At 45.5% G+C, this 25,175-nt stretch overlaps 1 protein-coding gene and 1 long non-coding RNA gene across 3 annotated transcripts in view; both read left to right on the top strand.

Annotated features, from left to right (window-relative positions):
* The window catches only part of HS3ST4 (heparan sulfate-glucosamine 3-sulfotransferase 4), a 433,209-nt gene that overhangs the window by 219,323 nt on the left and 188,711 nt on the right, over positions 1–25,175 (top strand). The window lies entirely within an intron of this gene.
* LOC102156022 lies at positions 1,571–23,970 on the top strand. 2 transcript variants are annotated; one of them, XR_005360772.1, is made up of 3 exons: positions 1,571–1,641; positions 4,588–4,865; positions 23,788–23,970. It is a non-coding gene; the product is annotated as an uncharacterized LOC102156022 (long non-coding RNA). The 2 variants fall into 2 exon arrangements; XR_005360773.1 differs by lacking the exon at positions 1,571–1,641 and adding an exon at positions 2,379–3,256.

Below are 25,175 nucleotides of genomic sequence, written 5' to 3'. Positions count from 1 at the left end.
TTTAGATAGAGAGTCACTGTTTTATTTTGACGAACCTTTATATATATATATATATATATATATATATATATATATATATGAATATTTGCACACATCTGTGCTGACAGGTGTGGGATATTTAAATTATTCATACTTTTCATTATTATAATTAATTGTGGGTTGAACATCTTGGTAGTCAACCCTCCACATAGCTACAGGCATGGCAATTTCCTTTGGATGGGAACTTCTTAGAAGTCTAACTGTTGAGGTTTACATCCTATGTCAAGCTCTCCCAGACTGGGTGGTGCTGGCCAAAGGCGTGGGACTTCATGCTGGGACAGCATGTACTCTCTGGCCCAGTAGCATCTTGGACGGTAAACAAAGAACTCAGACCTGAGCAAAGTCAGTGACCCACAGGGCTTGCTCATATCAACTACTAGTCACATGGATTGTGGACTTTATTTTACTATAAGTGAACAAGCCCTGGGGTGCCTGGGTGGCTCAGTCGGTTAAGCATCCAACTCTTGATTTCAGCTCAGGTTATGATCTCAGGGTCATGAGATGGAACCCTACACCAGGCTCCCTGCTAGGTGGGGAACCTGCTTAAGATTCTCTCTCTCCTTCTCCCTCTGCTCCTCCCCCCATCTCTTTCTCTCTCTCTTAAAAAAAAGAAAGAAAGAAAGAAAGAAAGAAAGAAAGAAAGAAAGAAAGAAAGAAAGAAAAACGTGAACAAGGCCTTCAGATTCATAGGCCAAGCTCTAACTGTTCTCTATAGGAGCAGCCTCGATGGAAAGTCCATCTTTCTGAGCAGAGGTAGCCAGTTAACCTTCTGCTTCTTAACATTTTTGCTCTTGGTATCTTCAGATGGTTTTGCTTTCAGAAATGCATCTGAGTTTTCTTGAGGAAACTGAGGCACTCATCTTCTGGCCTCTTATCTTGCTGATCTAAATGTAAACAGAGTCACTGTTAGGTGAGTCCGGGGGCTAATGTCTTGTATCCACTTGCTGCAGAGGTCAGAGGGTAGCTCAGGATTAACACATAATTCCTGAATGGAAGACACCCCTGAGAAGTTTCCTCCAACCCCCCCCCCCCCAACTCTACCCCCATCAAGTTAGTTGTTAGTGCTCCTGTGAACTTTTGGAACATGGAGTCTGGAAATCAAAGGGAAGAAGCTTGGGGAGATCCCATGGCATTGTGTCCCGTGCCTGGCTGTACCCTGCAAGAGATTTTGTTCCCAGAATTTCCTTTCAATTCCAAGAGAAAGGAGTGAACAGAGAGAGGGGCGAGGGGCGGCGGGGGTGGGGGGAAGTGGGAGGCAGAGGAGGACGATGCCAGCTTCCTGTCAGGCAGTTTCTGGCTGCTTTTTCTCTAGACCATTAGTTTATTGATGGTGGGTTGTCTTTCCAGCAAATCTCTTTTGATTGCAAGTGTATAATGAAGGAGTGTTTTAGTGTCCTCCTAGCTCCAGGGAGACCTTGCTAGTTCCTTTCATTCCCACTGAGGTATCAGTGCTGAGGCTGATTCATCTAGAATTTTAGAGCACCGTTCCATCTTGAGGGCTTATGACTACTATGAGCCATCATAAAGGGAATTCCGACGGTGCTGAGCTAAGTCTTGGAGAGCAGACGGGTTGCTCTTTGTCAAGCCAGGCACAGGAGACAGGTTGGCTGCTGTCCTGACCACATGCCCAGGAGAACAGCATTCACATGGTGGTGTGGGCTGCTCACCTGAATGGTGGCTTCTGTCTCTGGCCACAAAGCATCTCCAGATTCAGGAACTCAAGGCGCTTTCCACATCACAGACCCTGCCTTGCCGGTCTGACCCTCAGGAGGGTGCTGGAAAGCCTTTGAATCCTGTTCACTTTCCTGGTGGGAAACGAGAAGAGGTTCCTCTATACTCTCATATGTCTAATTTTATTCTTAACCTTTCCACTGGACTGGGCTTCGCCGGGCCCCTCGACTAGACTGTAACCCTCATCCATGTTCCTCTGATGCCTCAACCCAGCCTATGGGAATTTTTTTTTTTTTTTTGGCAGACCAGAAAAACCTCATTCTCACAGATCAGTGAGCATATTCTTCTCTGCCTATTGTTTAGCCTGGGATTTGGATCTTTTGAAACTCAAAGGATACAGGCTCTTGAAACTCAGAAAGGCTTTTTTGCTCAAGATATGGTTCTTGCCTTGAGTTTCAAAGGCCTGTTTTGAACCTCAAAGGCCAAGCAGTGACTCTTTCTCTCTTTGAATCCCTGCTAGGAAAAAAAAAACAAAACCCTGCAATGAAGATAGTGGGCGAAGAATGTTCTAGCTGTTGAAGGGGTAGCAGGACATAACTGAGGCCAAAAGGAAGGAAGGAAGGAAGGGAAGGAGGAAATGAAAGAAAGAAAGAAAGAAAGAAAGAAAGAAAGAAAGAAAGAGAGGAAGGAGAAAGGAGAGGCGAGAAAGGGAGGAAGGGAAAGAAGAAAAGGAAGGAAGGATGAGAAAGAGAAAGAAAAGGAAAATTACATCATCTTCTGTTTTGCAATGATCCGCCCCAAACTCTTTGAAACAAGAGGGGACACAGAATTCAAGTTGAGGTCAGCTTTGGCAGGGGGCTAGGCATCCTACAACCTGTATGAACCCAGGTGTCTTCTAGAGTGTGTCCAGGGAATGTAGTAAAATTAGAATGATGAGTAACCATTGTTGGGTGTCGAACCGAGAAGCCAGGCGAGCATTTTCGACAGCACCACCATTACTCACAACAATCCTATCAAATAGGGCTTGCCATTCTTGTTGCCATTTTAAAGGTGGGAAAAGAGACTCAGAGATTGGTTCCATGGTTGGTTAGCAGTGGAGCTCGCGATGATGCCTCAGAGCCACATCTCTAAGCCTTGTGAAAAGAAGCAGAAGCAGTGCAGAGAAGAGCAATGCTTGAGGAAGGGAAATGAAGAGGCAAATTGAAGGAGTCCCATCACATGGCTTTTGCACGTGTATCTCCCTTTACCAGAACACCCTTCCCCCAGATTGAAGTTTCAGATCAAAATATAGAGATAATCATCCATCGCCCCAGCTAACCTGCCCACTACACGCACACCTACCCCCTCAGATGTTTTGATGAATCCTGTTTTATTTTATTTTTAAAATTTTTATTCATGTAAGTAATCTCTACACCCAACATGGGGCTCGAACTCATGACCTCGAGATCAAGAGTCTCATGCTCTTCCAACAGAGCCAGCCAGGTGCCGTCTGTACTATTTTTCAAATAGCCTCACCTCTTCTGGAATTATCTTTTCATCCATTAAGGTTTGTACTATCTGTGTTCCCTTCCTAGAATCTCTGGAGGATAGGCTTCTGAGGTATGGTACTTTGCGGTTCTGACTTCTTATTTGTCCCTCTTGTTAAAACAGTGCCTGGCTCTTAAAAGCTTACCTGGTTAAGTATATTTGATCGAATTCGGTTGAGTGACAGCAAGCAATCAGAAGGGTTAGGAAAGGAAAGGCCCCATCTTGCATATCTCGAACCACATTTCAGAATAAAAAATGACAAGCTTACCTGTTCATTGCTTCTCAGCCTTGACGTCCAAAGCAGGGCTTTGCCCGGTCTGGCTGGTTCGCTTTGGGGCTGCCTCTTTAAGTGAGGATCAGAAAATGCTTTTAATCTTTGGCTTCATTTGTTTATCAAAGACAGAAGAGCCTTTGTCCTACATCACAGCTGGGATACTGCAAAATGGGACTTCCTCTGCCTTATACTTCAGAGGACACAAGCGGAGCTAAAACAATGGGTTTTCGGCTCTGAAATAATCCAAGGATGTGAAAATTCAGTTGGACACCCCCCCAGAGGAGGGGAACAGGCCAAGTTCAAATGATTGCCTGGTGTCTGAAACCCTTTATGAGGCTGGGGAGACCCGCTTTAGCCAGTTTTCTCAGGTTTTGCTTCTTCTGAGCATTTGGGGAACACACCTGCTCTGGACTCTGCCCACCAGACACTTCATGGGTTCCAAGGAAGGCAGGCATCTTGGAGGTAGCTGCTCCAGCCTATTCTAGTTTGTTCCCTACACTCAACTCATCTATACGAGTTTTTATCATATTCAAGCAGTGCCTCTGGTTAATGTATGTAATTATATATATATGTATATATGTATATGATAATATATGTCACCCTTACATATGTGTGTAAGCATATACTTTATACCTTTATTTATTTAGATTTATATGAAAACTTGGCATTATTAATATCAATGGAAAACAAAGATATCACTGTCCTTAAGGAGAAGGGAATTATGACCATGAGGAAACAATCTTCTTATTTTTCGCCTTTTAAAAATGAGAGATTAGCAGGGACACCAGGGTCAGTTGGACGTCCAACTCTTGGTTTCAGCTCAGGTCATGATCTGGGGGTCCTGGGGTGGAGCTTTGCACTCATGGGAGAGTCTGCTTGAATTTCTCTCTCCTCCCTCTGCTTCTCCTGCTTGTGCGGGTATTCTCTTGCTCTCTCTTGCTAAAATCAATCAATCAATCAATCAATCAATCAATCAATCTATCTTTTTAGAAAAGGAGAGATTAGCAGGTGTTAGGTGTTAAAGCCTAGGAATAACAAAAAATTCAACTTTTTTTTTTTTTTTTTTTTGTAATCAGAGAGGCTGTAGGGAAATGGAGGAAAAGTATCTCGCTTGTGTGTTTTAATATTATCTACTGCTGTCATGAACTCCTCATGTCAAGACATTTGGAAAAACACCTGAGAGGATGGGTGTGCTTGTTGGGGACTCTGGGAACCACTTCATTATCCAGAGCTGCAGTCTGATCTGAAATATCAACAGGCATCATCTTGATCATCTTGGGAAAGAAGTCTTCTGACGTCCTGAGTCCTCAGTCTTCTGAAGCAATCTGCTGGTCCCAAGTTCTCCCTTTCCAAGGTGAGAAAGTCCTAGAACATGGGAGTTGGGATGGGGTGAGAGGAAGCAAGTCCTTAGGAGCCCCTGAGAATGCAAGATATTTTAGGCGAGTGGAGCTGCGTTTAAAAAGGCAGAAGGAAAGAGACAAACAAGGCCTATTTTGGGAAAACAGCGAGTAGTTAATTCAGTGTTGCTGGATTCTCATAAAATGCCAAGGAGAGGTAGGGAGAGGTGAGAGATGAGAGAGGTGGGGGCCTGACCCTGTAGAATGGCAGGCCCTGCGTCTTTGGCTTTCAGCTTTCACACCAGCGGGAGGCTCGCTGCTGTCCTTTGCACTGGTATTTATAGGGACTTCATATTTGGGTGGCAACAGCATTCCCTTCTGGAAGAAATCTATTTTTGCTGCATGAATGTATTGATAAGCTTTGGGAGTGGGTGAGAGGGGTGTGAGAGCTTCTAGGATTTTGTTTTGCTTCTTGGGATCTGCAGGCTGAGGGGAAAGATGTATTTCTAAGGATCATGAAAGGGGATTTGTGAAAGGTTGGAGGAAGAATTTCCATTAGGAAAGTAACAGAGGTGTTTTTCAGGGAAATTTGATGACACTTATAATGAATACATGTAATTTTTTAAGAAGGTGCAGGGACAACCCATAAAAGACTCAACTCTAGGAACAAACTGAGAGTCACTGGAGGGGAGATGGGTGGGGAGATGGGATGACTGGGTGATGGCCACTAAGGAGGGCACGTGATGGGATGAGTACTGGGTGTTACATTCAACTCATGAATCACTGACCTTTATCTGAAACTAATAATACATTGTATGTTAATTACTTGAATTTAACTAAAATTAAATTAAAAAAAAAAAAAGATGCAGGGACACCACAAAGGAGCTAAGGAGGTGGTGCAGCTGATGAGAGGTGCATTCCTAAGCCTGCTATCATGGTGGGTACCCCTAAGACTTAATCCTGGGTGGGAGGGATCTCTGGGAAGTGGCTAAAGGAAATGCCTCCAAATCAGCCTTGCCAATGTTGAAAGGCTGTCCCCCAGGGAGCTGTTCGTTCCCAGACACCACCTGGCTTGTCATGGGTACAGGTAAAGCAGGATTCCGATCCCTGAGCCAGCCTTCCCATAAAGGTGGAGGCTGGTGGCCTGAAGTCAGAACAGCATGCCTGGAAGTGGTGGGGGCTCCGAGTGGTTATGTGGACCGGCACCAGCACCTGCTCATTTGCTTTGGGATGTTGTATCTGCCTTCCCGGAAATCATGTGAAATCTTCAATAATATGTCCGTACAGGCGTTCCTTATTTTATTTTACTGCACTTTGCTTCTCTGGGCTTTCTGATATTGTTGTATTTTACACATTTAAGGTTTGTGGCAACAAGTCTTTGGACACCATCCTTGCAACAGCATTCGTTCGGTGTGTGTCTCTGGGTCACATTTCGGTAATTCTTGCAATATTTCAGACTTTTTCATCATTATATTTGTTGTGGGTGATCAGAGCATGGTTAGCATTTTTTTTAGCAATAAAGTATTTTTGTTAAAGTTTTTTTATTTAAGTAACTTCTACCCCCAAAGTGGGCTCAAACCCATGACCCCAAGGTCAAAGAGTTGGATGATCCACCACCTGAGCCAGCCATGTGCCCCAGCAATAAAGTATTTTAAATTAAGGTATGCACACTGCTTTTTTTTTTTTTAAGACATCCTACTATTGTGCACTTATTGCACTGTAGTGCAATACAGCATAGCGTAGAGAGAACTTCTGTATGCGCTGGAAAGTCAAAAATTCATTTGCCTCCTTTTATTCTGATACTTGCTTTATTGTGGTGGTCCAGAACCAATCCTGCAGTATCTCTGAGGTCTGTCTGTACGGACTTGCTGCTGAGGTATGCTTGTGTTGTTAATGCAGTGGAAATTGGGATCCAATTGGAAGATATGATTAATTGCCAAGTGTGGCCGTGACTTGGGCCCCACAGAAAGCTGGTGCTGTCCAAGCAGGCCTGCCTCATCCAGCTACATTGGAATTGTCTGATCTTTTTCTTGATGGCAATGACAAAAACCCAACTCAAATTGGTTTAAAAGGAAGAAAAATGGAACTTATTGGATCTTGGAACTGAAAAGTGCAGGCGATGGTCCTCTAATAATCTCATTCTAGGAGCAATAATCTAATCAGATTTTGGATGATCTCTATCTCTTATCTGTGTCTTTCTCTGGGTTGCTTCCATTCTCCCCTTATTATGATAAGATGGTTTCCAGAAGCTTCATGCTTAATCCTGTCTTCCCATCCAATCAGGTAGAAAGATGACTTCTTTTAACAGTTGCAGTAAATTCCAAGAGTGAGTCGAATTGGCTCTGACTGGCCTTCTTTGGGTGCTGCGCACATTCCCCCGAGCATTCACTGAGGTCAGGGTGCTGCTTGGCTATGATAGGGCAGGCTGAGTTCACATGCCTACCTCCCTTTAGAGCTGAAGGTGAGCTAACTTTCACCCAAATCTCATTGGACTGACAAGCAGAAGAGGAACTGCTCCCTGAGATAAAGTGGGTGCTAATGTTAAAAAAATAAGAGTGAATGGATGCTGGGCAAGTGAAAACAAGAGATATCCATTACGGCCAAGAAGAGCCATCTTGCTTGGAGACCTGGGATCTCAGGCCTGTTTTAAGGACCTCATGCAAAACCAGCATCCCAGGCTGCTGTGGCCCCAAATACCCAAACTCGATAACCATCCCCCTTCCTGAACCCGACCTCCAGCTTCCTTTTGAAGCTGCTGACTCCAGCTGATGGATGAGGGTCTCAGGGTTTCCAAGGCACTGGATTTCTGTTGACTGCTATAACCTTGAGCTACAGGCTTTACTGTCAGTATTTAACACAAATCTGTTTTCCATCCTTGTCAGATCCCACTTCAATATGCGCCACAGGAGGAGAAGTCGAATGCTAAATTGATTTCTTTAATGGGGAGTGCTCTGCAGCAGATAGCAACCCTTCTGGAGATGCATTAGTCGGATTACAATTGAATCTTTTCTCGCTGGCTTTTATGGACTCTCTTCTTTGCCAGAAGGATGAGACTCTGATACCATCACTTGGCTAACTTTTTTTTTCTCTCAAGACTGGTGGCTAAGAAGTTCCATCTCCAGCCTATAGGTCAGAAACTGTGTCTTTTAGTCACCAGACTTTCCAGAAAAGATTGAAATGTAGGAGTTGTTAGCATCCTAAGATTGCCAGGAAGGATTAGTGTCAAAAATACTTCTTAACAACTTGGTGCAGTAAGGGGCTGGCATGTGTGAATGAAACATTTCCTTAGGGATCTGGGAGGTGGCCTTCTTGCCTCTTGGTGCAATTTTAGGGATTGCTTGTACTGCATTTTGAAATAATTTCATGGCTTTTCTAGAATATGGTGAAATTCTGCTTACTTCCATCTGGTAAGGATCCATTCCTTTTCTGTGTATGGTAACAATAGTACTGGTCATTTTTTAGAGGGACCTTTATTATGTTCTAGGCTCTCTGCATTATCTCACCTGGTCCTTACAACAACCCCATGAGACGGGTCCTATTATCACTGCCGTGCTCACCAGGGCATGGAGACTCAGATACTCTTGAAGCTTGCACCAGGTCACACAACTACTATTATAATACAAGGCTTTGTTTGACTCCAGAGGTTCTTCTTTTTGCCACCACTAAACGTTTCCATACATGAGAAGGCATTGTACGCTCATCAAAGACAGATTTGGTGCTGTCTCCTGGGATAAGAACCCAGATTCATGGTATTACATTTTGGAATGTGGCACCACAACTGGAGGGATCTGGTCAATACAGATCTTCTTAGCCACACTCACTGTACCAACTCATGAGAAGAACGGTCTTTATTTCTTAGATGTGTTGATGACAAGGAGATGTGTTTCCAGAGTGGAGGAAATCTGGACCAGGGCTGTTGTGTTGCTGGGAAATCAGGTAGATTCTCTGCCCAGAATAAAAAGCCTAAAGGTTTTTCCATCTTGGCTTCCATGATCTGTCTTGTCTTCAAACCTTCCAACATCGGACCCTGCCGAAGATGCTTAATATAACTATATGGCCAAAAATGCCTTGCTGTCTTACTCTCTCTGTAAAACGGAGTCAATAATATTATTAATGTTACCCAAGAGTAACTTATGAAGGTTAAAACCAGTAATGTACACTAGGGATTCAAGAGATGTCAGTCGCTACCATTTTATTTTGCTGAGCCTCTATTTTTCCATCTCGCAAATGAAGAGCCTGGATTAGCTCCATTTCTGAATCGTGAATGAGTCACCTGCAAATGGATGGGGCTGGCTAGGGGAGGAGGAATGGGTCAGGAAACAGATCTATGGTCAAGCTCGAGGGGTCAGAAACAGCTTCAAGAAGTGAGAGCAGGTTCAGTGTTGCCAATAACATTCGGCATCATCATGAGGATCTGGTTACAGACAAGAAGTGGTAATTGAAGTTGGCTGTTGGCACTCAGGAAGTCCGACAAGGGATGATGAGGTGACACATCAGGGTAGCAGAATATGATGAACCTGTCATTGGGTATTAGGGACTGAACCAGATGCTGTTCAGAGGCAAGAGTTCTATAGACAGACTGTATACAAGATTGTAGGCAGGGGTGTGTCCCATTATTATTGCTATGTGACAAACCAGTATAAAACCTAGTGGCATACAGTGGCCATTTTATTAGGTTCATGCATTCTGTGGGTCAGGAACTTAGGAGGGCTTGTCTCTGCTCCCTGATGTCTAATTTCCTCATTTGGAAAGACCCAAAGGCTGGGGTGGCTCCTTGACCTGAAGCAGGAAACATCTGCACTCACATATCTGGTGGTGATGCTGGTTACAGCTGGCTCCTCAGCTGGGGTGTCGGAGCTATGTGTGGTATCTCCATGCAATCTCTCCACATGGGCAAGTTTGGGCATGGTGCTAGGTATGGAGATTGAGTGTCCGTCCCATCAGTATAAGGTAGATATAAATAGCATCCTTTTTTTTTTTTTTAAAGATGTATTTATTTATTTATTTTAGAGAGAAAGAGAGCATGCAAGTGTAGGGAGAAGCAGAAGGAGAGAGAATCTGAAGCAGATTCCATGCTGAGCCTGGAGCTCAATATAGGGCTTGATGCCATGATTGAGAGGGCATGACCTGAGCCCAAGACAAGAGTCAAATGCTTAACCAACTGAGCCATCCAGGTGCCCCATAGCATCTTTATCATGGAGCCCCAGAGTCACATAGTATCATATGCTCTAGGTTCACGGAGAGGGAATATATGGCCCACTCCTCAATGAGATAGATGTCAAAATGACATGGTAAGAAAAGCATGTGGAATGGGAGATACTATTGCATCCATCTTTGGGAAATTCAATATACCACAGATGTTTATAGTCTTAACTAAACTGTTATAGGGTAAATGTTAATACAGAGGCTCTGGAGCCAGGCTGCCTGGCTTCACATCCTGATTGCAGATTTGCTACCTGTGTGATGTTGGGCAAGTCATTTAAACTGCGTGCCTCAGTTTCCCCATCTCTGAAATGGGACTACTAATGGTACCTATTTCATTAGATCACTGTGAAGATCAAGTGAACTAAGAACATACACAATGCTCAGAACAGAGCCTGGCATGTATCATAACACACCAACTAAAGGCAAGCATTTACTCATATTATCATCACTAGGAAGGTTTCCAATTCAGAGACTCTGGCCCAGAGAACCAGCCAGGAACAACTCAGAGACCCAACCAAGGAATGAGAGTCAAGCCAACCTATTGGCACATAGGGCCTGATGTTGGTATAGAATATGATCCTAGAACTGATTGATAGCTTCTCTTTTGGATCAAAACTGATTCCAGAGGTGGGGCCTCTTGTTTTAAGGGCAGGCAGGACATGGAGGCCACTGGCTCCTGCAGGGGTGAGGTGGCCCTGGCACAGGAAGAGAAGAATACAGGCCAGTTTGGTCACAGCTGATCAACGTCTGACCCCACCTTCTCAGGCAAGGCCCTCGTGCCTCATTGTGCCTTATCTTGCCAGATAAGGGGCCTGGAGCCGAGCCATTTTGAATAGTGAATGACACACAAGGAAGCCTACACCACTGGGACCAAGGCCCACATCCTTTTGGGAGATAGACAAGTTGAAGTGGAGGAGGAGAGCAATCAGGTGATTGGGCTCCAGCCCTGGCTGTATGAACCCCTTTGGTCTAAGTCAGAGTTCTTTGGTCACAGGTGACAGAAACCCAGCTCCACCTTACTTAAGCTAAAAAGGAATTTATTTGCTTGTTTAACTGAAGTGTCTAGGAGGAGAAAGCCTCAGTTAAATGATGATAATGGGAATCCTGTCTCTCTTTGTCTTTCACATCCACTTCCCTTTTGTATTTATTTTGAAAAATGGAGGCCCTGTTTTTAATTGATCAATGTGTTCATTCATTAATTCATCCATCAAATCTATCTTAGGAGCTTATTATACACCAGGCATGTTGTAGGGACTGGTGATACAGCAGTGACTAAGACAGTGAAATCTTGGAGCTCATGGAGTTTATTTCCAGAAGGGTAAGTAGAATAAATAAGTAGATAAATGAAAATGTATGTGTGATTTCCGTTAATAGTATAATGGAGGCAGTAAAGCTGGATATAGAGATTTAGAGTGAGAGCAAAGAGCATGGTCATCAAAAGTCTCTCTGAGCTTGACATGCAGGGAGAAGGCACATATGTAGTGGGAGGAAGCACACTGTGTGGCCATGTGGGGAAGAGTATTCCTGGTGGAAGGAACAGCACTGGCGAGGACTTCGAGGGAGGGTTGATCTGGCCGTGTTCGAATGACTAAAAGAAGGCTAATATGGGGGACTGACTAAAAGAAGGCTAATATGGGGGACACCTGGGTGGCTCAGTGGTTGAGTATCTGCCTTCAGCTCAGGTCATGATTCTGGGGTCCTGGGATTAAGTTCCCCATGGGGTTTCCCACAAGGAGCCTGCTTCTCCCTCTGCCTGTGTCTCTGCCTCTCTATGTCTGTCATGAATAAATAAAATCTTAAAAAAAAGAAAAAGACTATTATGGTTGGGGCATAGTGACCAAAGAGGAAAGTCACGTGTGAACATGAGAGAGAGGTGGGTGGTACAGGGATTGTGGCTCTGATAAGGAGTTTAGGATTTATTTTAAGTGTAATGAGAAGCCACTAGTGATTTTTAAATAGGAGGACAGTATGATCTTATTTGCCTATTTAAAAGATCACTCTTTCAGGCCACATGGGGAATGTGGTGGTGGAGATGGATGCTCTTGGCTCAAGGCTAACATCCTTCCTGGTTAGCGACCCCTCCGGACAAAGTCCCAGGGAGGGATCTCATTGGTCAGCCTTGAATCACATGCCAATGCATGGACCAATCCCAGTGGCCGTGGTTTGAATGGCCGTGCTAAGGTCGCACATCCACTTTTACAGCCTGGGAATGGAGTGAGTCCCACCCTAATCCACTAAGAAAGAATGAATATGTCCTTAAGTGAAAATTGTGAGTCAACTTAACCGTGAGGTGATGGGTAGTTGGGTGGGCAACTACCTAAGCGATAGAAGTCATGTAGGCCTCTCAGCGGCATTCTTGAAGTGTGGATACTCATCTCCGCTTGAACACCTCTGGTGACAGCCAGGGAGATCCTTCCCCTCCTTGCCTTTCTCCCTGCCCCTCCCCTGAGCAGCACTAGGGAAGGGCTTCACAGGTGAAGAATCTCTTCTGGGTTTGTTTTTTTATTTTCTTTTGAAATTTATATATTCATGAGAGACACACAGAGAGAGGCAGAGACACAGGCAGAGGGAGAAGCAGCCTCCTTGCGGGGAGCCTGATGCGGGACTTGATCCTGGGACCCCGGGATCACAACCTGAGCCGAAGGCAGATGCTCAAGCACTGAACTACCCAGGCGTCCTTATCTTCTGGGTTTAAAGCCAGGGCAGTTTCCATTCATGTGGTCCTTGTTCTGTCTTCTGAAGCTTGCCTGGTGAGCGCAAATATATTCCATGCAGCCTTTCTGAAGAGAGCGGCAATATTTCCCTCAAGTAGGTATTTTTCTACACTAAGTAATGTCAGATCATTCCTTTTTGTACCCGAGGTCATGGTTCCTCTGACGTTCCAGTCACTTTCCTTGGAGTGCATTGGCCTTCCATCAGATTTTCAAGTGCTCTGTTCTGTTAATGGAGTGGGGGGCGGTTGCTCCTAGTTTAACTGGAGTGATTTCCTATTTTAAGCCTGATTTCAACTGAAATAAAACAATGTGGTATACAAATGGAGTTGTCTCCAGCTCTAGACAAAGAAGTCCCTGGTCAATAAATCATCAGTGTTGGAAGAGATATGATAAACCAGAAGCAGCTGGAAAAGAAGAATGAGAGGGACACCTGGGTGGCTCAGTGGTTGAGCATCTGCCTTCGGCTCAGGTCACGATCCCAGGGTCCTCTGATCAAGTCCCGCATCGGGGTCCCTGCATGGAGCCTGCTTCTCCCTCTGTCTATGTCTCTGCCTCTCTCTGTGTGTCTCTCATGAAGAAATAAATAAAATCTTAAAAAAAAAAAAAAAAAGAGAGAGAGAGAGAGAGAAAAGCAGGACGGGAAATTTCCAGGAGGGAAATAATCCTGGGGTCCTTTTCATTTTCTATGAAGTGATATTTTGTAATTTGTAGGCTTCCATTTTACTTACAGAAGGCATGTTGGTAGGACTGCTCCTCTTGTACCATCCGTATGTAACTCCAGTCGAATTCATCATGTTTCATGGTTATGCATTTATTTAGCAAGCTTCTATTAAGCACCTACTGCATACAAGGTACTGGATAATAGGGATGTAGAAAGGAACAAACAAATCTCCTGGACTCAGTCCAGTCTGGCAGGCAGGGAAGAAAATCAGTAATGGTGAAGAAGTGGGATTATGGCTGTGATAAGAGAATATGCTGGTGGGGATCCTTCCAGAAAGTACCTGAGACCAGGGCTGAGGGGAAAGAAGATGGGTGAGCAGGAGGATGCGTGTGCATTCTGGGTAGTGGAACAGGGGAAACGAAGGCAGGCAGCAGGGCTTGAGAGAATAGTGTGATGTGAGTGGATATGTGGCCAGAAAGCAGGATAAATGGGATCAGGCCGGATATTAAGCTTGGTCAGTAGACAAGGATCAGTCAGTCAGACAGTGCAGGTCTGGGGATGGCGTGCGAGGGCGGCGGGGAATGATTGAGAGTTTCAGTCACAGGCAGTGACGTGATCGGAGCTGTGCTTTAGAAAGATCACTGAAAAACTTTGTAAACCGTGGATGGAAATTGGAATGGTCAAAGGAGGAGATGGGGGCAGGCCGTGGACCAGGGAGCATGCGTGTCTCTCCAGTGTCTTCCTATAAGGGCATTAATCCCACCCATGGAGGCTCCACCCTTGTGAGCTAATCACTTCCGAAAGACCCCACCCCCTAATGCCATCACGTCTGGGATGGGGCTTCAGATGTATGAGTGTGGGAGGACACAAACATCCTATCCCTAGCAGTGACCAGGGGGACTGAGGGACCAGAGGGAAGGGAGGGGGTGAGAGTAACATCCATAGCCCTGCTGAGTGACTTGTCTTAGAGACTGTGAGCTGAAGACCCCCACCCAGCCCTTGACACCCTACGCCTGACTAGCAGCATTTCAGCCTCTAGTGAGAGATTCTCCTGGGATTGAAACAAGTGTGATCGGACTCCAGCGCCCCGCTGCTTGTCTAGTTTGCCACACACCCAACTGGGAAAATTCTACAGGACATTGTGACCATTGGAGAGACGTGAAGGGGGATGGGTTTGGGGTGATTCAACATCATCAGGTCAAAAGCTGTGAGGTTCAGCTTCACCTTCAAGACCTCCTTTTACCCAGTGGTTAGTTTCCCTAAGTATAGGCTCTCAGGTGCACTCTGGCCAGAACGTGGACTGATCACACGGTTCAAATCCCAGAGTGACCCTCTGCTAGCGGGGTGACCACTGGCAAACTACCCCATTCTTGTGGGCTCTGGCTTCTTTGCAGAGCTGTGGCAAGGACTGATGGGGAGTGGGTGGGGGGAACCCACTGAATTGGGCTTCTTCCCCCTGCTTCCTTCTGCCTGGGTGAGCTGCTGGAGCGTGTTCCTGGACAGGCTGGCCCACTCAGGGGGCTCTGTGACTGATACATTCATCAGACCAAGGTTTGGGGTCTTTTTTTTTCAAGTTTATGTTCAAATTCCTTCCCTTCCCTTTTTTTTTTTTTATTCCATCTTTCTCATTTTAGCAGATGAGAACTCTTGCTCTGTGTGACAGCTGATATTCTGAAAATGACAAGGCACCTCATTTGGGACAGAATGTGCTTGGGGATTGTTACGAGTGCGTGCACGGTGTTCATCTGAGTCACGTCTGTGCAGGGAAGGCCTGGCAGCATGTCATGGTGAGCCTAGGACTCAGCTTCCAGCCTCAGCAGAGGGAAAGGCAGCGTCCACCCGCGCCTCTGTGGCCTGAGGACCCGCAGAGCCTTCTTTCCAAATGTCCCCTGACATTTCTCGCCGTCCCCACGGCCTCTGGATTTTTGCTGAGCATGTCATCCAACTAACAACCTCTTGACCCATCTCTTGCGTTCAGTCTCCCATCCTGGAACTCGCTCTGCCTCCAAGCCGATCGTCATCAATAGCACTCCAATAGTTAATATTTCTTTTATGCACCAGGCACGATTCTAGGCTCTTTGCGCATATTAACTCACGTCCTCTTCACCGCAGGTCTCTAAAATCCATCTGATCGCCCCTCTCTGTGCAAATAAGAGGAAATGAGATTTCCTGAATATCCCCTCCTTGCATGCCACCCTCATGGTTTTATGACGTAAGGACGTCACTGTTGATGATCTTGGCCAGTTCTTTTGTGGTATGCCACCCTATTAAATCCTGTACTCAAGCCAGTTTTCTGCAAATTAAGCCATTTTGGGGGAAATTTACATAGATCACAGTAAAAAGAAGTGCCGTTCAAATGCACGGTGTCCTTTGTCATCAGTAGAAGGTAACCATAAGCACAAATATCACGTGAACAAAACAAAACAGCATTGGTAAGTCCTAACTGATGAGGCTGTCTACCGTAGGCTTGCTTGCTTTGTGCAAACACATGAATAAGTTAGACGTTGCAGATATGCGACCCCAACCGGGACCTCTTGCTGGATGTGACAACAAGACAGAAACGAGTTTCCAAGAGCATATCTGTCTCGTACAGCTTGATGTTCATTGACCCTGTATCCGTCCATCTTCCAGAATCATCCATATTCACTGAAAGCAGTCTCTCATTTTGAAAAGGACTGTTCGGCAAGATGGAGTGGGGCCCCGATCTGCTTGACTGCTCCACCCCTCTCTCTGCCCAGGACCGTTTCTTCCTCCACCTTTTCCTGTCCTCCTGCTCTCACTTCACTTTTCCCCTTGCCCACATCTCTGTCTTTGCATTTGCAGCTGTCCATGGCCAGAGGGTCCTGTCCTTCTGACTCCGAGTGGCAAACTACCCTGCATTTCTTCACTGGTTTCTCTGGTGGTGTCTTCCCTGTGATCTTTCTCCATTCCTAAAGTGGAGTAGGTCATCCCTGCTCTGTTCCCAATAGAAGCGTGTCCCCACCCTCCCCAATCTCATTTGCTGCCATATGCTGGAAATTTCTGAGGGTGACACTGTTGGTTGGCTCATCCAACACGCATTTCATCACCTACTGTCTGTAGGAGCTGAGAAGCTCCGGGTGGACTTTACCAGCCTCTTCTGGAACTATGTGGGCAGGACCTATGCCCCAGTTCTGTCCAATGAGACATATGTTGAATGTCTATTGAGACTTAAGTGGAAGGACAAGTATGTCCAATGACTTCTAGAAAGGTGCTTTGCTTCTTGGTGGTAAGGACAAGCTGAGGAGAAGATCCCACTAGAATTGTCCCTTTCTCCTTTTCCTGACTTGAAGGAAAAATTGTCCCTTCCTCCTTTATGGCAGCCTTATTATGATCACACAGCAGCATGCATAGAAATACATCCTATAGAAGGAGTCAATGTACCAAAGAAAGAGGAGTAGGGGTACCAGGGTGGCACAGTCAGTTAAGCGTTTGACTCTTGGTTTCGGCTGAGGTGGTGATCTCAAGGTCATGTGACTGAGCCCCTTGTCGGGCTCCATGCTCAGCGTGAAGTCTGCCTGAGACTCTCCCTTTGCCCCTCCCCACTCCTCTAAAAATACATAAATGAAAGAAAGACAGAAAGAAAGAAAGAAAGAAAGAAAGAAAGAAAGAAAGAAAGAAAGAAAGATAGAAAAGAGTAGACCAATACACATACCACAGAGGTCATGGAGCTCTCAGACCAACCCCAGGACCACCTATTTTCAAACTCCTTGTTAAATAAATTATAAACATCCTCATGATCTCAGATGCTACTCATGAGAAATTCTGTTATATGCACTTGAAAGCATTCTTAATAGAGTTTCCATACCAGTCTCCATTCTTCCCTGGATTTTGAGCAGTTCTAAGGTGGGCGTGGAGTGTTTATCTTTATAATATCCTCACTCACATAGGGCTTGATGCATGGTAGTATTTATATTATTATCAACAAAAACAGCTGATATTTATTCAAACTCTGTGTCTGTCTGGCTCCAGAGCCTAGATCCTTCACCACTATGGTATAATTCTGGTCATTGATCAAAGCGGAATGAGTGAATAAATGAATAAATAACTTATCAGCAGGGGGATTTGCAGAAATTGGTTTCTATGCCAATTTTACTTCACCACTTTATTAGAATTTATATTAAGATTTAAAAAATGAGGCTCTGTCATTTGTTCTGCATTTTGCTTTAATTTTTTTCTTTTTCCTTTCCTTTATCCTAAACCATGAAAATTTGCATTCTTGAGCTTTTAGAGGGCGTCAGAAGGAGACAATTGGGGGGATCCAGAGCCTCTTCTGTGTGTGTTAAGTATATAGATTATGGTAGGACATAGAGGTAACCAGGGAGTGACGGGCTAAGAGACGTTGAATGTTATATAATAGTCCTCTGAGATTCCATGTTCTTTCTCCTCTATCACCTGAATAACACCTACTTGAGAACCGCTAGGATTCCCTGCCTTTAAAATCTGATCTGCTTTTTAGGAAGGCAAGACAGGGACCCAGTGATGCCCATGTGGTCTGAAGGCACATCCCTGGCTTCTCTGAGCTCCTATGCATCGCATCCTCCATAGCTGACAGCTCCTTTCCCTCCTCCCCTGCAGGTTCCTGGGCAAGACCCCTGGAAGAGTATTCACCCCTGGCCCTGAAAGCATTTCTCTGTTCTGCCCCAAGAGCTTCACTTAGTAGCTGTGGCCCTGTGGAGTCTCCAGGCCACATTGGATTATCTGAGGGCAGCTCTCTGTGTCTATGGAACCTTAAGGAACCCCAGTGGGGGCTGGCAGTGCAAAGTCTCACATCCAGCTCCCGGGAGTAATAGGGAATATTCAGCAGCCACCCTTAGGGCACCTTGCCTTTCTTCCCTCTCCTTCTCTGTGCTCACACCAACGAGTTCTTCGGTACCTCTGGTCTGAAACTATCTGGCAGTGTTCTTCTGCCCTTGCTTGCTTTCCTCACGCTTTGTCTGCTCTTGCCCATTTTCTTCCTATTTATTTACTTTTAAAATAATGTCATTTTGTTGACAAGTTTGCCTATTTGTATTTATGTATGCATTTATTTACTTTTAAAGATTTTATTTATTTAGTTGATAGAGGGGACAACAGGGGGAGCAGCAGGCAGAGGGAGAGGGAGAAGCAGGTACCTGCTGAGCAAGGAGCCCGATGCGGGGCTCAATCCCAGGACCCTGGGATCATGACCTGAGCTGAAGGCAGACGCTTCACCAACTGAGCCACCCAGGCATTCCTATTTGTTTATTTTTAAATTCACCTCTCCTCCCGATGTGGGGCTTAGACTCAACAACCTTGAGATGAAGAGTCATACGTTCTTCTGATTAAGCTAGCCAGGGGCCCCCTGCTTTTTGCCATTTTAAAACTCTCCAGAAAAGCCTGTCTGGCAAAATAGTAGGGCCTTCCTGATGTAAGAGATTTGGGAAACAGGAAAAAAATGAGTTTTGCCTGCAGGGATTAGGAGAAATTTGGTAACACAAATGTACTAACATTATTTTATCCTATGGGTATGTCTACTATCTACTGAGTCTGTCACTGAGTCTATCTCTATATCTACCTCCACACCATGACTCTGTGGTTAGATGGATAACCATCTACATTTTCTGTTTTCCTTTTTCTCTCTCCTCTTCCTGTCCCAGCCAAGAAGATACTCGCTCAGTACTCATTACTTCAGGGGAGGAAGGAAAACTGATATTGCCTATCTGGCTTTTGTTCAAAAGCTGAAGCCCTCAGTGGGGCAGGGTTTTGGGTGTAGAGTAACATCATGGGGAGAATGTGGGTCCCCTCCTCACCACCCTGGAAGGAAAGTTAGTTCCTTCAATGCATCCAGTTGGAGGATGAGTGAGGAGAGCGAAGGGAGAGATCTGTGGATTGGGAAGAGAGGTGACCCAACTACCTACCTCCTGGACGCACAAAAGCAAGGCCATCAGATTTCATGAGAAAATGTCATTGTGCCCTTTTAGGCAGATAGGGCCCCAGGCAGCTTTAAAAAAAAATTGCCAGGTGCTGAGCAGGGTGCAGAAGCAGAAGAGAGCCTTTGAGGCAGCAGGGCAGTGCTAAAACAGGCACACTAGCTGGATAGATTACTGAGTCATTAGCATCTTACTTAGACTCCCAGCACGGTGGCATTGAACCTCCAGGTCAGGGAAGATCTCAGGAAGAACTAGGAATTTATTTCCCCCATTACACTGCGTGAGAGAGACCTGGGGTCAGAACTCAAGTTGCTTTACAAAAAGATGAAGAAGTTGATGATGATGATACACAGACAGAGATGGGTATAGATGTGTGCATGTGTGTAGGTATGTATGAGCACTCCTGTATTCGCATGCTGTACTCCATACTGGATTCCTCATTTTATCAGTGATTATAAAAATAAATGCAGGGATATAAATATGAGTGTGGTTGTATGAAGGTCCCTCGGCTTGGCATGGTCCTTTCTCAGGGCATCCTCTGTAGGCCCGCATAGCTACTGATGTCCTTTAATTATTAGAAACCAAGAAGGACATTGAGCATTCTTGCCCACGTTTACCTCACCTTTCTCCCTTATCCCTGTTGCTCTGTGCATTTCCGTTCAGCCATCCTGATCTACTACAACTCCTCAAGCATGCTGCACTCTCTCTGTCCCTTACACACAGTTTGCATGCTGTGTGTCCCTTCCTTCTAAAACTGCCCTCCTCCCCAGCCATCCATTAGGTAACACTGATCCACCTTTTTGCCTGAGTTAATTTATATATCTCCTTCAAGTGTCATTCTTTTTTGGTTTAGGGACACTCCTTTGACTACTTCCCTTCCAACTTGGTCACGTTTCCAGCACTTAAATAGTTCCTGGAACTTACTGAGGCTCTATAAATATTTGGTGGATGAAAGAATGAGCACTGAGATGGATCAACGAATAGGTCAGTGGATAAATGGGTGAATTGTGAGAGAAAGGATGGGTGGATGGAGGAATGAATGATGTCCGGGCTTTCTGGCCTCTCGCCCCCCCCCCCCCCCCCCAGTGAAATCTGTAGGTAAAACATATTCACTGTTTGTCGGCTTCCTTGAGTCCAGTATGTCAGTCAAGTTCAACTTCATGTCCTTCATCTCTATGTCAAGGAGCTGAAATAACAGGTGGAGGCATTTGCTTTGTAAAATCAAATCTTACTTTGAGCTGCCAGAGGTCAGAGCAGTAAACTAGAGGCATAAATCACCCCTTCTGTTCTTCTGTGTTGGTGCTTGGCTATCTTAATAGGGTACTTTCTTTAACTTGTGGGGTGGGGTTGCCTGGCTTCACGGATCCCCAAGGGCACCAGAAGTTATTCATTCATTCCTTTAAAAAAAAAAGACGACTTTATTTATTTATTCAGTAGAGACACAGACAGAGGCAGAGACCTAGGCAGAGGGAGAAGCAGACTTCCTGCGGGGAGCCCTATTTGGGACTCGATCCCAGGACCCCGGGATCATGCCCTGAGCCAAAGGCAGACAGACACTCAACCACTAGCCACCTGGGCACCTCCATTCATTCATTCATTCATTCATTCATTCCTGTCTTCATTCATTTCCCTAGTCAGCCTTTCAAGATGGTTTAGCAATTAGGAGAAAGAATTCTAGCATTATAATAAAATTGAGTTCTGAATCCACTTTGCCTCTTATTACCTGTGCATCTTCAGGATAGTTATGTAGCTTTGCTGAGCTTCTGATGGCTTGTGTACAAAGTGGGGCTCACCATATCTAACTCTCAGGGATGTTCTGAGCATTCAGTGAGTTAAGAAATGGAAAGCGTTTTGCACAATGCCTGGTATAGAACAATGCTCGATAAATGTTAGCTCTTACAATAAACTCCTTAATTTATTAATCCCTCCTGCCATTAAACATGTATTGAACTCCTATTGACTAGCAGACCCTGAGCTGAGCAAAATATGCTTCTTACCTTTTAAGACCTCGCAGTCAGTTGAGGTTGACAGATGCGTGAGTCAAACTTGGACAGATGTCATGGTGGCATGGAGGGTGCCAAGATTGGGAAGAGAATGCTTCACCCTCTCTGTGGGTCACATGGCTGGGGACAGCTAGAGAATTGTGTGGGGAAGGTAATGCTGGGTTATAAAATGTTTTAAGCTGGGAAGTAATGTGATTGGACATTCCCCCTAAAACTGCCTTAGCAGCATAGTGAAGGATGAAGTGAAGGCAGATAGGATTGCAGGAGAACAGATTGAGGGGCAGCTGTTAAACGGGGTGGTGTGAAATGAGAAAGGTCTGTGTTAAGGAAGGGGGAGATACTGAGGTGGAGACATGAAGGAGCCTCTGTAATACCTTGCTTCTCAAAGTGGTCCTCTGAGTGGCAGCATCAGTCTCACCTGGGAGCTTCTTAGAAATGCAGGTTCTCAGGCTCCACCCTGGGCTTCTAGGGTTTACTTATCATAAAGATCCTCAGGTGGAAGCACCTGGGTGGCTCAGTTGGTTGGGCATCTGATTCTTGATTTCGGCTCAGGTCATGATTCCAGGGTCCTGGGATCAAGTCTTGTGTTGGGCTCCCCACTCAGCAGAGACTTTGGTGACCACCCAGATGCAGGGTGAGTGGGAAAATAACTAATCAGAAATCAGGGAGTCTACAAAGTCAAGCATGTATGCTGGGTTTTGCTCCTTGAGAAAGATATGCCTATTTAAAGGGATTTTCTCTTTGATGTTGATTTAAAAATGAGTTGGAATTCTACAGGAAGCCCCCATGGTTCCTCTTTGAGCCCATTAGGGTGACAGCTCCAGAGGGTTCGCTTTGACATCTTTGCACATCGGGGCAGATTTCGTTTCTTTATTAGCAAAGCTGAACCTGAGTGTTTATAGCTGAGTTATAAATTCCCAGAACATGGATTTCCTACTGGAAGTGCTGACTCAACCTTAACTTTCGCACTGCAAATGGTGCCACAGTAAAATGTATATATCAAAGTTGTGGCGACTATAAAGGTCTTTTAAAATCGAGTTGACATTGCAGTATGTTTCCTTGAGATAAGGTGAGGATTTACGTTCATAAATAGAATGGTGAAGGCTGAGAAGCATAATTGCCAATTTGGGGTGTTGAGATTTGGGGATCTTTTGTCCTTGATTCTCACTGAAGACTTCCTCCTTTTGGTGAGAAGCAGTCTCACTTTTTAGTTTTTAATCTGGCTTTGTGCACAGGAGATAGAGAACTAATTCTGAGGACCCCTTCAATGAGTTCCCCCTGCAAAGTGCCTTTCAAGCCAGTTCAGTTCAACACAGCATTGGGGTTTTGACTCCTACCCTGTGCCAGGCACTTAACTGTGTACCCAGAATGTGAAATGAATGGGAGATTTCTGACTTCAGTGAACTCACAGACTAGCCTGGGAAGTAGATTTTCATCTGTTCATTCAGCAAATATATTTTGAGTGCTTACGATGTGCCAGGAGCTAATGCTAGGGTGCTGGGGTCTGGGCAGTAAACACAACAAAGTCACCATCTTCAATGAGTTCGGATTCCAATGGGGGAACAGGCAGTAAACAGATACGAAATACACAACAATACTGTAGAATAAATGATGGATAATAAATAGAAGGAGCCTATGGGATCACAAAAAAGAAACATTTCTATCTGCCTAAGAAATTCCTGAAATGAGGAGAGAGAGAAAGTAGATCCGAATGTTGACAAGTAGTTGTTTACTGTACAAGACCTGTTAAGTGCCAGTGTGACTGGTGTCTAGGAATTGTGTTTGGGGATGGCTCCTGAGGAAGGTAAAATCAAGTAGGTTCTTAATGAGCTGCCCCAAATTTTAGATTTCAAGCATTAGAGAAACACAATAAGATGCCCGTCTTAATAAAGGTGGCGCTGGCAGGTGCATGGAAGCTGGCAGATGTGGGCATAATGGAGTGATTAGCGAAGGTCGGAGTAGAAGATGGAGGGAAGCTCGGTGAGCAGAAGGCAGTGGGAATGCAGGGAAAGGTGGGGAGACGAGTCCAAAGACGTCTACATGTGGACATGTTACCTATTTTCCCAGATTAGAGGTAACGATGACCTTGACATTCAGCGGCTTTGGAGCTTATCGCTCTGTCTCTGGCCTGTTTCTGAAAGATACCATCAGGTGCAGGGAGTAAGGAGACCTGAGGTTCATCAGTGGCCTAGAGCTCGAGCTGCCCGCCACAGCAGGACTGCACATGGCACCTGCACAGAAGTCGAAGGGGCAGCCAGAGAAGGACCCGGCGATCCCCTTATCCCAACAGTCAATATGTACTCTCTTCCAAGTGCTTGATAAGGATTGAGCTCCATCGGCATGCCGGCCCCTTGAAGTGCACGCACGGCGCACATGTTCTGCATTGCAAAGTGCATATTTTTAATATTGATCTCTCAAAATCCAACAGGCCTCATTGATTTTCACAGGACCTGGAAGAAAGACGGTGATAAACCAAAGACGCTTACAGCTTCATCAGCTCGAAGGACATGACTTATTTTCCTCTTCCTTGAACTTTGCTTGGCTTCCCGAGAAGATAACTTATTTTTATTTCTCTCTTTATTTCTTTATTTTGTATCAGCCTGTATTAAAGTCCTATAAATAACCCTGGAGACACACGAAACAGATTCATTTAATTTTCCTTTAGTTATCCTAAGTCGGAACAGATGTGTGTTTGTGATAGAAAAGAGGAGGGGGAGGATGAATCATAGGTGTGGGAAGAGGGAGGGGAAACCTGCTGGCATCTGTGCTGGAAGATCTGGCTGATTTGGGGAGGTCGGCACACAGTGCAGGCTCAGCCTGGCTGGGTGTGCTTAGACCTCGTGACATCTGCCACCGTGGAGTCCCCAGGAAGCCAAGATACCAAATAACAGGGCAGGGAGGAGGTCAGATGCATAGAACGTGTTGTGTCGTCCAGTGTCACCTGGCTCGGTGCTCCCCCATAGCTCAGGCCATCAGCTGACTGCCTTCCTTTCTTATATGCCTGAGAGATAGGAAGGTGAAGGTGGGTGAGACCCGAGGTCAGAAATATAGTTTTAGGATTCATCGAGTGCAGAGATCAGTTGCTTGGCCATGAAGCCATGATCAAGCATCTTTCTGTGCTGAGCCTGGGGTTATGTAGGCATATTCCACACTCTCATGGACAAGACACCTCACCTGAAGGGGAGCGTGAGCGTCCTTTGCGCTACCCATTAGGGGTTCCAAAGTGTCACATCTCAGGCAGGAGGCTGGCTGGGGCATCGGGAAATGAGCCAGGGTGAGGATAAACCCTCGAGGTCAAGGGTGGAGGGGCAGCAGTGGCTCATCTCTGTGAGTGTCCGGGGGGCATATCTTGCCCGGGCATGATTTAATACAATATTCAGTGCCAAGAGTGTATTGCATTGAAAGCATTAGAAGTCACACAGCAGAAGGGGAGAGGAGGTGGGGAAAGGTATAAAGGACACTTCGTTAGGAGTCGAGGCCCCCAAGAACCAAGGAAGGCATCAAAGTCCAACCACAGAGCCTTGGGACAGAATGAGGTGCCTTTTTTCTAAAGGATTAAAGAGAGGAAACCAGCACAGAAGTCCCCTTGGCCAGAAGGTGAGGTCATGAAGATGTTGCATGGCCCTGACAGAGCCAGTGGCATCACCGTCAGGATTTTATCAGAGTGGGGATTAGAGCAGAGCATCCCAAGCCCTGTCACCCAAGGGTGTCATTAGCATGCAGTAGGTCTGGGCCAGGCTCGAGATTCTCCATTGCGAACAGGCTCCCAGGTGGCTTGTGGGCCACACTTTGAGAAGCAAGGGAGGAGAGAAGCCTTAGGAGGGAGGTGTTAGTG

Source organism: Canis lupus, chromosome 6, assembly GCF_011100685.1.
Source record: "Canis lupus familiaris isolate Mischka breed German Shepherd chromosome 6, alternate assembly UU_Cfam_GSD_1.0, whole genome shotgun sequence".
NCBI lineage: Eukaryota > Metazoa > Chordata > Mammalia > Carnivora > Canidae > Canis > Canis lupus.
Note: the sequence above shows the minus strand (reverse complement) of the source record. Positions and strands in the feature narration are given on the sequence as shown.